Genomic DNA, 13,074 nt, shown 5'->3' with positions numbered 1-13,074 from the left:
TCCTAATTATTATTTAATCAAAGTAAAAGTTGTATTTAAATGTTGATTAAAAGAAATAAAAAACATCGTTATTTATATTTCAATAATTTTAATACTAATATAATAATTAGTGAAATAAATAAATAAATAACATAACATTGTTTTATAATTATATTTGAAACTGGCATTAAGTGATGAATTGATATTTTATTTTTACTCTTAAATATTAAAACATAAGTTTAAATTTTAAGTAAGATCTAGCGCAATTAAAGTTAAATCAAGCATTTTATACGATATAAACCCATTGAGGCGGAATGAAAGTCTTTTGCACTAATTAAGGATACTGTGGTTAGATGGCTATTTTGCGGCCGGGAAACCTTATACTCGTATGTAAGAGAGGGTGCAAGAAGAGACGGTTATTACCACACTACGAAAGCTTTGTCTACAAAGTGAGACGCTCCACAGGCTAGAGCTTTTTAAACCCAGCGATTGTAAGCGTTTACCATCTTTTACGACATATATTTTTGTAATATTTATAAAAATACACATTTTACATTATAGATATGTGATTTTCCAATAATATTTTATATATCGGAATTGAGAGCGTTTTCAAATTCTGTGGGTTTGGAAGCTTTCATGTCGGCTCAGTACTAATTTCCATCATTTTCCCGCGGGATTTATCCTATGTCAGAATCTCAGGACATATGTCAAAATTTCAAAACGAGACGTATGTATACATTTCGTTAACATCTTGATCGCGACAAATGTCGTGTCATTCATCATATTCAATAAAAAATATGTTTATTCCCAGTTTTATTGTGTTTATATGACATCGACAGAAGTCTAAAGATAAATATTTTAGATAAAGGTCGTCACTTTTAGCAGCATTATTTTATAAATATAGAATGGAAATTTAATTTTAAATGACTTGTATTATAAAATATATTTTGAGAATTGCATAAAAACGATTTCTGTAAATACAGTATTACTAAAACTGATCACAACTTATTTTTTAATTGTCTATTATATCACGTATAAAAGAGACTATATGATCCTTCATTTTTAAAATAATCATGCAGTACGGTTTTTAAAATTTTAATAATAACCTTTTAATAATAAAAACCAATATATTTTACAGCTGTTATTTTTTTATTTTAATTTTTAATAACTTAAATACATTTAATTTAATTATATTAACGATAAAAAAAATATTATTGTCACTTAAATCATAAATCATATTTATTTAAAATATCAAATTTACCATATTTTTTTTTTCAAAATCTTCATTCTTAACTTGCGTGAGCCCAATGCGTTATAACGGGGTAAATCTGTATTAATCAGACATAATAAATACATGTAGGCATTCAAATCAATTGAATTGTCAGTCTAGAAGTCGGTGACATTTACATGTTTAATTATTAATTATTATGTGTAATATAATTTATAATAAATATATGCCATTTCAAAACTAAGGCCGGTTTTTAATAAAAAAAATATAGAGTTCACTTCCATGGCTAGAACTCGCGGCCTCTGGGTTACCAGTCAAGACCGTACTGACTACGCTATGTCTTTAGGGTATGCTGAGATATTTACTGTATGCGTTTGGTTGTTTTATATCAATGTCAGAAATAGATAGCTATAACGATTGAAACAAGACATTTGTAGTAAATATATATTTTTTGTGTTTTTTATTATGTTTTCTTATCTTCAGTCAGACTTGTATTTTTACAAAATTTACGTATGCTTTTTAATATAAGTTCAAACCAAAACATGCGATATAGGCCACGATAAATATTAGTTTGGGATTTGGCGAGTTATTTGTAAAACGTTTAACGTTTAACAGTACTGGGCCCTTTCAATATTGTTTTGAATGTTCGAATGAATTTATTAGTGACTATTTTAAGAATAATTGCCATTTATTTATACTATATATAATTTACGATACTTGCTATAAACAGAAAAAGTTTTTTCTTTCTTACATTATTAATAAATTACTAAACAATCCTTACTGGGTTGATAGACTCAAATGGCAGTATTCCAAAGTGTATAAATCTGTATTCTTTTTACTAGCAAATTAGTTCAATATTGCATGACTTGACGCAGAAAAATATAATTTAATTATTTATATTGCTATATAATTTATAGATCAATAAAAATGTAAATAAGCACAAAAGACGTTTTAAAGGAAATTGCATCTAACATAATAACTGATATTGCCACTGTAACGATAATGTGACTGTACCTTGTCCCAGGGTAAAAATCGATATCAAACGTAGTACCTTCGTAGGTAAAATCTAATAGCCTGGTTTAAATGAGTTAATGAAAAACTGAAGATTGTATGTATAAATATGGATAAATAAGTTAATAAATATTTATTTTTAATAAAGACACATGTTTAGAGCTACTTTTAGCAATACATATGTTCGTTCAAGCTCATATAAAATGAGATATTATTTTTAGAGATAGTGTATAGTCTATATCGTGTAAATTGAACTTCAGCTACAATATTGAAGTAGTGACTATCCATCATGTTACGTCGTAAATTTTTTATTGGTTTAAAAGTGTGGCGTCGTAATATATGGCTAGGTTGCTATCTACGAGGTATATTAGAAAAACAAGATACAATGTTTAAAAAGTATTTAAAAACTATTTTATTTTGCAAATAACCCATTCATATATATTTTAATAACGTCTTACAAATTTATAATTTTTTAGACAATGAATTTTTTTTGTTCTATTCCTTCCACTCTTTACTTGGTAATAAAAATAACTGCTCCTACTTCAAGCTTTGCACCTAATTTTTTTCGACAAATTATGATTTTTTATAAAAAATGAACTTTAAATATACACCAATTTATAAAGTAATTGCCAAACAATATGAAAATGCCGATTAATTTAAACAGCAGTTCAGCAGCAAAAAATATCTTATACGAACTTAACAAGTTCATTTTAAACACATACTGCAAGCAAACAGATTAAATAAAATCCAAACTTGAATGTAAACTTTTCGAATATCTCTCATATATGTATATTATTAAATTAAAAGTTTAAATCTAAAATAAACCCCAATACCAACGATATAAATCTTAAAATCAATTTAGTCTAGACACCGCTTAATCAGTTTTACGGTTATTTCTCATATCGAGATCATTCCTAAGATATAGTAATAACTTCCTTCGCCTTCGTCTCTACAGCCTAAGTTTGTTTTCGAGTTTTCATTTACGAACTTGGCATGTAACGCGATTATGGATGACCGCTTTTATCTGATTCCACACGAAAACCCTTCCAGATGTCAACGTTCGATCAAACGTAATTTGTTACATTCGTATGGTTTCCATTTGTTCGATTGAGCTATCGATTTCTACTTAAGGGCCACCTGGCAACAATGAAGTGATTACTTTCCTCGACCTGCGCGTTATTATCGGTTTCAGCGAGTTTCTATTCGAACGCTAGAATTGTTTCATTTGAATTTTTTATTGCTGGTGTACTTTCTAATAAATATATCTATGTATATCGAAAGTTCTTTAGCGCTGTTTGCGCTTCGTGCTACAGTTTACATAAGCTCGGTAATGAAACCGTTACTTCGTTTTAAAGAGCAACAGTCGCACTATGTACTCTGTGATGTATAAATTATGCACAATAAAGCTTGTTAAATATTTTAATACAATTTAAATATATACCTTGAGACTGTAACATAATCATTACAGTAAATATGTATAGAATTTTAGCGAGCGACATTTTTAAAGATAATCATCTGATTAGACCTTATGATATCTAGTTCCGGAGCAGATAAAACATAAAATACTTTTCAAGACATTTAACATAAAAGCACGAATATACTTAGCTAAATTAAAATACTTTTACAGTATTACTAATTCCAAAATCCGAAACATATACTATCTTAGCCAGTATACAGATCAATTGGTCTAATTTTATCCCTAAGTAAAATCTTTGAGAGTCTTATTTTAAAAAAATACTTTTTACTTCTCACAATTAAATAAACGATTCTTGATTTTATTTATAATTTGGTCACTCAAAAACACACTAGCTAACTAGTCTCAGATTTTATTATAAAAAAGAAAAATATTTTTAGATATACAGTAAACTAAATAACATGGTAAATTGGGGACGTGCTATTTGAGTGCCCGTTACTTTGTGTGAGCGAGCCAAAAAAATGTATTTTCTAGTTCTCCACTACACCCACCCAAATAGCACGTCTCCAATTTACCGTGTTATTTGGGGGGTCTGCTGTACCTGTATATTTTTCCGTCTGAATTTATATAAACAGCAAAAACCATCAGACAAAACTACTTTTGTACTAGTTTTTAAAAAATATTCAGTAGTAAAAACAAACTTTTGCTGTATAAATTCCTGATGCGAACACTGATGATATACATAAGTATATTTTATAGTTCTATATGAACAATAATCCATAACAAATAATCTGTAACTAATCGATTAAAATCTCTAATAATTCTTACCTTAGGACTAACCTCCACCAGCTTTACTTGCAAAGTAAGAATTTAGAAACATTAAATAATTTTTACTACAGACAATCTTTGCATTTTTATTAGAATATAGATAATTAAAACAAAATTATTGCTTTTTAGTGATCTTGCCAAATAAAATTCGTACGACTTTTCGCTTTGATACAAACTTAAGTTACCTTAATACATTTTAAGAAACAAACCGTACGAATAATTTCACAATCTGCATCCAGGCTATTACTACTATGATACCTGTGAGTCCTCAGGTGAAGTGAGAGCGCCAATACGCGCAAAAGTCGTTACCAACTTTCCACCAAGTATTTAAGCCTTTTACATATTTTGTCAAATACGACAACATTTTTTGTAAATAAATGTGGGTAATTAGTAGCATATTTTATCAATGACTCATATGTGTTTGGTATAACCAAACATTTAAATTTAATATTTTATAAGTTAATACAAAAAACAATTTGCAAATTGGTTTTTAGCAACTTTTTATTTCTAAATACCAGTCATGACTATAAATAATTATTTATTTTTAATTAATATTTATAAATTTAAGTATTCCCTATGGATAGTACAGTGTTCTATATTATCATATAACTAGACTATTTTAAAATTAGTTATGCGAATATATTTAAATAAAATTACTATAAATAATCAGAACAATTAAATACAATAAAACATATATATGATATGTACCTACTAGTTAATATTGTTATTAAGTTGATATATATTCGTACAAAAAACACTAATAATAATTCTTTAAAATTTTCAATAAAAAATGTAAAATGCAGACGATGTAAAAAGGGGCTATCGGAATATTTAATGCTAATTGAATATAAAAATTGACCGAAGGGTGGGAAAATGATATAAAAGAAATTAAATTTTGAGTCAAGAAAATAAAAATGAACATTTAATAGAGGTTTTTTATGTTTCATTTAAAAGATTAACTAGTATATTTACTTTGACATAATTGAAAAGTCATATTTTTTATATCAAAAATATTTTTAGTTTATATTTTTTTTCTTTTATCCTAATATTGAAATCGTATTTGTGTATAGTACATAATATAATAAACATCAGACTGATTTACCTTATAATGTTTGTCAGGAATTTATATTAATACAATTATCCTTCACGTTCTTAACCTGCTGTTTTTTTTCATATTAAATTTATAAAACGTAAAACAGACCGCTACTACACATATAATACATTTATACGTTGTATACTGAAGATATTAAATTTTTGTACGGAATTCGCATTGGTGCTTAAGCAAAAATTCGACGAAACGAGAAAAGTTAAGGTATGCCAGAGCAGAATGCATTCTTTGATTGCGACTGTGTGTTTGCTTTGTTTCGAATATAAGTTTTCGAAACATAAGCATCAATTCAAAGGCAAAAGCTTTGTTTACATGTATGTTAAAAGTGGATAAAATTTCCAAAGCTCTCTTAAAAGTTTGCATTACGTCGTTGTTCTCCATATTTTTGAAGACCGTAAAGCTTTATTGGCGTGTTGTAAAATAAATTATTATCTAACGACAAAACTAATTTTACAAATTGATGGTTAAAATATTTTGATTTTTTTTTTATATTAATCCGTGAGATATTTGTTTTTTTACATTACTCTCTTGAAGACTGACAATTTTTTTTTTTTTTTTTTGATTCTTTATTTCGCAAATAGATTTTTGAGCTTAGCTCTAAATTATCGTTTTCTAAATGGATGATGATATGTTATAATTGACCCGAATAATCGAAGTACCGACATTTGTCAAGCTACAAAAGAAGTTTGGGCTCCCAAATATAAACACACACGTATTAAAAATGTTAATAACAGCTACTGAATAAGATAAAGATAAAAAACTTCTTTGTATTTAAAAAAAACGAGATTCAATTACGCCGACAACCAAATTTTATGGCGTAACTTTCTATAAATCCCCATTAATTTTTGCAATCTGCCAATTAAACATAATAAATTAAACATCTAGAACGGGCCCCATTTTTTCTTATATACTTGTAAACATTTTAAAATAATAAAAATAGCTATGAAAATTTTCTGCTTTTACAAGAAATGGTTTATTATTTTTCTCGGGAAATTCTCGGTAAGAAACACTAATTATGTTATTGTTATTAAGTGCTTTAAAAAAGCAAATAAAAGCTTGGTATATGACAAATCACTTTTGATATAAACATTGTATATAAGGTAATGTATTTTTTTTTAATGAAGCAAAAAAAATATTTTGAATGTGTATTTTTGTTTTAACGAATCAAAATATACAATCTTCTCCCACCTCACATTTTTTTGAAATATATTATAATAAACAGTTGAACGCTTTGATGAAAAATATTTCATTTGTCCCTTTTTCACATCATCTGTATGTGATTTTATTCCCTAGTGTAGCATCGATCTAAATAACTTGTTATCGGGAGAAGAAATTTGTAAAGAATTGTGTGGATCAGATAAAATCTTTGTGTCAAGTTCTTTGATGTTATCGAGAGTCAATTTCGCCGCATATTCTCAGGTATTAACATTCAAAACAAAGCTAACTGTTAAAAAAAGATTTTTATTTCGGGATTATCTTAAAAAATATACTTGAAAAGTTTCAATACATTTTTCGATTTTTTGCATATCAAACCGTTGCTTTTCTGGCACAAACTAGTTTTCTAGGCAGTTATCTTCTATGATGATTTTTTTTTTGAATAAATTAATTTAGATTCGTACACTAAATTTATGGATTTGTTCCCTGTGTTATAGCTTATAAAAATGAACTACCGCGATTTGTTAAAATAAACCGAACTACTTTTTTAAGCCAGTAGATCATGCTTTAATAGTTTTATAATTTATCTAAAGTTTTTGGTAAATTTAAATGAATAAATTTATAAATATTACCTGCATTCTAAATAATAAGTTTTATAAATATTCTGTAATAATGAACATTCTCTAATCAAACTCTGTATGGATATATTTTTCAATATATTTGATCGTGATAATCTATATGAAAATCTTAATACAAATTGTTAATAGATGAATCAGAGTAGTTTATTTGCTATTTTTTTAGCGCTTTTATAATTTTCATCAGTTGTAAATTTATTTTACACTATGTTTATATAGTAGTAAATATTATATACACACAAAACAGTATTCTATTTTTTCTGCGATAAGAATGACTCGAAATCAAAGGCGTATATTTAATTAATTTATACACGTCAATTAATTTATAAACCACATATTTAATTCTATCATAATTATAGTTATTTGTTGTTAATTGTCAAAAATAAATTTTAAAATGTATTTAAACTATACAAAAATATGAACATGTATTCTTTAATCTGTTATAATTTTTTTTTGTTAAATTGTAATATTTTTTTAATATGGTTCGGGAATTAGGGATTCTTTATTTTTTGTACCATAAACAAAAAAATACCAACTGAGCTCTTTTTTGCCACGTTATGAAAATAATATTTATAAAATTTTACTTTGAAAAGTGGATTGAGGTATTAAATATATATATATATAGCATCATCTAGGGATGAAACAAAGCCCCTAAGGTAGAAAATACTGCGTTTAAGTGAAGTGAAAAAATATTCCACCCTCATTACTTTCAATCTGGATTAAATACTAAAGGACTGAAATATAAAAATACGATCAAACATAAATAATAAAATTGTGTTGTATTTTTAAAATACTTTTGTATTGCCTGTGTTTTATTTGCTTTGATATAGTATAACAAATTCAAACTATAAATAAATTATTCACAGTTTACCAAACTAAAACACTGAAGGTAATAAATACACATAAACCTAACTGTTTTATTTATCCTATGGGAATTGTGAAATGCTTTGTATTTATACGCTGGCGTGTTAAGAATTGGCAGTTCAAAGAACGCTTTATAAAATTATGATTTTTATATAAAATATATTAAACGTCTTGATAGTGACGATGATAATATTATGCTTTAATATATAATTTATGGCGCAATAATCGTAAAATGAAAGTGTTTCTAAAAATCATCGTAAAAAGCACCTAGTATTATAATATATATGTACATATATAAAATAATTTAATCGAAAATAAATAAAATAACTATTTATTATATGATTATCTTATATTATGAAAATCTTCAGAGGGTCTTCAATGCTTATATAATATTTAATATTATATATACATTGAAGACATTCAAGTTGAATTTTTATCATCTTAATACTAATTACTATTTTTACCAACTGTGTCTTTTGTGAAAGATTAATTCGATCGGTGATCTGTATTTCTAACATTGCTTTTTCGCCAGATGGTTTAGATTAATGGGCAGTCTTTCGAAAGGCAATTTCAAGACGTGCTCAGGCAAACAAAGCACAGTTTTGCAAACAAATAAAACCGACAGATCTCCTTCTTTTTAATACTCCCCTTCGTTTCCATTTTTCATTCCGATTCACCGTCCTTGCCATATTGATTCATCTCTGCTGCTTTTGTTCTCGATCCGAGCATACTTGACATTGATAGATCATATCCACATTCAATGGCATTCATTGATCTTCATTATCCCTATTTAATTGTCTCCTTTCAGAACGTACATATATAAATTATTCGAAGTATTTCTAATAACCTTCAACACGTTCTTAATTATTTGCTGCTACGTTTACCTATCGTATTGTATTTTGCGCCCACTGATGAGATTAATCTTGAACCCTGTCAATGCATTGATGGGCTAGTAAAACTCATGATCTCATAAATCCTAGGCCCTCGAGGCTATTCGTTTGCTCTGACTCAAACACAACCGCTATATAGTATATGAATATACATATACAACTATCGATATTCTAAATAAATGTAAAAACTGTATATATATACATTAAAAAATATATTATAAATAAACATTTAAGCAATCTAATACACTTCTGTACATTGTTATATTTTATAGAATAAGTTTTGGGTTTATTTTGAATAACAGTTAAAATGCGTATAAGCATCCAACCTGCGTTTGATAAAGGTTTGACTTGATAAAAGCTCCATCGGAAAAAAGGTGTTACGTATGGAAAGCTATTCCTCAGTCTAATCGGTATGCTACAACATTTAAGAGTAGATATAAACATTTCTACTGGGAACACACCACGAAATGGACGTCTAATTTGATCGATCGTTCACCATCCTGTGCTTTAGTAATTTTCTATATCCATCAGAATAAATGGTAACAAACTTTACAACAACTTCACTCACGCTATACATAAGAAACGCTTTTGTAGTAACCTTTAAAGTTCGTTAAACTTGCCAATCGGTTTTCGAATAGAGAATTTTGTACACAAAAAGAGGAAAATGAACCCGTTCGTTATTACCATACCTTTCGAAGGTAAAAAATATGTATTGTCAATAAAGTTCATTCGACAACTTTGTAATTTAATTAAAAAGTATGTAGCTGAATTATTGAATGGTTTTATATACATATGTGCTGCTTCAGTTTTCTAAATATACATACATATATTTTACTCCACTCTCATTTTACCAATATGCACTATACATATTTGATCCGGAAATATGCAGCTCATGTTGCAATTGAATACTTTCCACTAGCTAAAGCCACCATTTTGTAAAACATTTCACGAGAGGTATAAAACTCCTGTGCAGTACATCGCTCTATTTCTCTGAGTTAAAATGTATATTCTAAATATTCGTATTATTAATTTCACTGAGCTAACTCCGATTATATTTAATGCATAAAATTGCCTAAACATTTACTACATTCAATATTATTATATTGCTCATTTACGAGTATAATAAGGATGTTTACACGACAAGCACCCAATTTCGCTTACACGTGTATTCATATTTCATTTCAAACATCGGTTTCGCGATTGAATATATGTTCGCGAAACATATATTCACTCTCACACACACTCATATAAATTTTGTATCGGTATGTATTTATATAGACATGTATATAGTGTCATTACGCCACATTTCTCATACCCTGTTTTCAGATAAGCAAAAGCTTAACGACATCCAGTTGGTGTTGACAGAACATTAAGCCCTATTTCATCCTTATTGCTCTAAAGATATTAGAATTTATGAATTCGTACCTCTTAAAGATAAAGATTTAGAGTAATTAGGATATGAGGGAAAATAATATATATTTTTTTGTAAAAATGCTGAATTTAATAGTTAGTATGCAATATATATTCTGAGAGAACATTTCAACGAGCGCTTACAAGGGTTGGACGCCTCTGTCCTGTGTCAATTAGGAAGAGGGACCAACCTTAGAAAGTTAATCGACCGTAATGGAAATGCATAATGAAAAAGTCAAAATACGGGGTATAAATGTTTAATTTGAACAAAATTCTCTTTGATCCATATTCTGGGATTTGAGGTACCGACTTTACGAATTAGGTTAAATATTTTATTTATTTGTTACGTTCTTAAAAAAAATATAGCTGGTAAATATTATTTTTTGCTTTATGAAAGTACATACTAAATTAAATTGTAAACTTTATTAAATATTAGTTTGTTTATAGATGAGAAACTAAAAATTCAACAGACGAAACGATTAAGATAGGTTATTGTTAGTGATAAACGTTTGAAAAAATCGTAAATTTTGTAGAATAACTAAGCTTGAAACTACTATCTTAAAAATTGAACATAAATAAATAATTAAGCCATTAAGTCATTTGTAATATAAATTTAAAAATTAGTCTATGAAATGAAATCAAAAAAGTTGTATAACTAATTAGTCAATTTGCTTTGGCAATAATTTTTTCAGATATTTTAAAAATATATTTGATACTGACAACAACAAAATTAGTCACAGCCATTTGCAAAAAATATCTATATTTTATTTTTTAAATTCTCGATTATTTTTTTTAAGTAATATTTTATTATAAAAAATATGATTAAATTCAATAATTTTCAGCGGTGTCAAGTGGAAATCGTTCAATATTTGACAATTTTGTAATTTTCACATCGGTCGCAGCGATTTTCGGAAATTGGCTTTAGTGGTTTTTGTGAGCGAGTGAGTGAGTCTGTCATTATGGTGTAGTGTTTTCATGACGTGATTTAGAGTCAAATATTTTCTATTATCTTTTAATGAAGCACTGACGAATCGCATAATCGACTAGATGGTCTATTATGCTGATCATTAACCAAGGGGTCATTAACCAAAAACATTAGGCTTAATGCTGCTGTAATTGTTGACGTTAAACCTTCTGACGTATACAATGCCTCTCTTTTATTGTTAAAAGCCAAATATATCGTTATCGTGATCTCCAAATTTATTGTTAATGACAAACCATATTTATTTTAAATATATCTATTTCCTTTTTGAAAACATTCTACATTCATATGTGTTAATAAAATCATTACTACAATAAAACACCCCTTCAGTAAATTATTTTTAAACATGTATTATAAAAGTGATAAATGTAAATCAATGCTCATTATTTATTGTCAGACTTATATCTTAATACATGTTTATTTTTAGGGGTTTTTCTAGAAATATTAATATACAAATTCACACTTCATATTCTCCTAGCCGCAATCGTTTTCCTATACCAAAATATCTTTAAATTGCCTCTATTTCTAGTATTCAATCTATATAAATTATAATTTAATATTAAATATTTACTAAAATACTCAATAATAAATAATATATTACTATGTAATATATTATTTTCTAACATATAAATACCAGACGCGTACGGTGAAATACATTTTCTTTCGCTCGATCGCGTATTAAGTGACAAGAGTGAAGGAGAGATAAGAGCGTGCGTTACATGCGATCCGCACGCCCACTTCTTCTCACTCACTCGCTTCACTTAGCACGCGGGCGAGCGAAAGGAATATATCTAACCGTACGCGCCTGATAAATACTAAAACATTAATCTTCAATACTTATTTTTTCTTAAACTAGTAAATATATTTTAACTTTAAATTACTCTCATTGCCCTTTGTAGTTTTTGCAACATCATTTTATCCAATTTAATAAACATAAATAGTGAATATTGTTGCACAATAATTAAAGTGTTTATCAGATAAAGTAATTATTTACAGTAAAAATGTTTTTTTCGTTTAATTGGAAATCCTATGGATTTATTTTAAAGCAAATTTTTGTCCTAACCAATATTGTTTAAATCTAAACCTTACTTAAACAAATATACCAAGCTCGACTTGACCTAGTAAAAGTTTTAAAACAAACTATAATATTTAAACTTTTGGTAGGTCAAGTTAGGTTTGATTAATTCGTTTAAGTAAGGTTTGGGTTAAAATATCAAATTGAGTTTTAACGGCAGCTGGGCGACACATCACCTGTTAAGCCCAAAATATTTTTAACGTATGTGAAATAAAACAATTTTACTGATATTGACCAGTGAAATTATAAATCAATCGTTTGATATAATTTGAACTGGCTTACTTAGTGAATTAATATTTCTGCTAGTGAAAATATAATTTCACTGTAAAATATTAATTAGTTATACATTTCACGACCAAATAATGATTTTTATTTCGAAATTATTTTTCTGTATCCATAAAAACCTTTCTAAGCTTAAACGGACTTTCATCAACCATTTTACCCACCTGGATGTGTGAATTCTTAAGCCTCTCAAAATAGTCGTGTATTCTCATT

At 27.5% G+C, this 13,074-nt stretch overlaps 1 protein-coding gene across 2 annotated transcripts in view; it reads left to right on the top strand.

The window, feature by feature from the left end:
* Positions 1-13,074, top strand: part of LOC148227368 (uncharacterized) — a 161,335-nt gene that overhangs the window by 88,766 nt on the left and 59,495 nt on the right. The gene's annotated exons all lie outside the window — the stretch shown is intronic.

This window comes from Plectrocnemia conspersa, unplaced genomic scaffold (genome assembly GCF_051122295.1).
Source record: "Plectrocnemia conspersa isolate PC_06_02 unplaced genomic scaffold, ASM5112229v1 ptg000013l, whole genome shotgun sequence".
Classification (NCBI taxonomy): domain Eukaryota; kingdom Metazoa; phylum Arthropoda; class Insecta; order Trichoptera; family Polycentropodidae; genus Plectrocnemia; species Plectrocnemia conspersa.
Note: the sequence above shows the minus strand (reverse complement) of the source record. Positions and strands in the feature narration are given on the sequence as shown.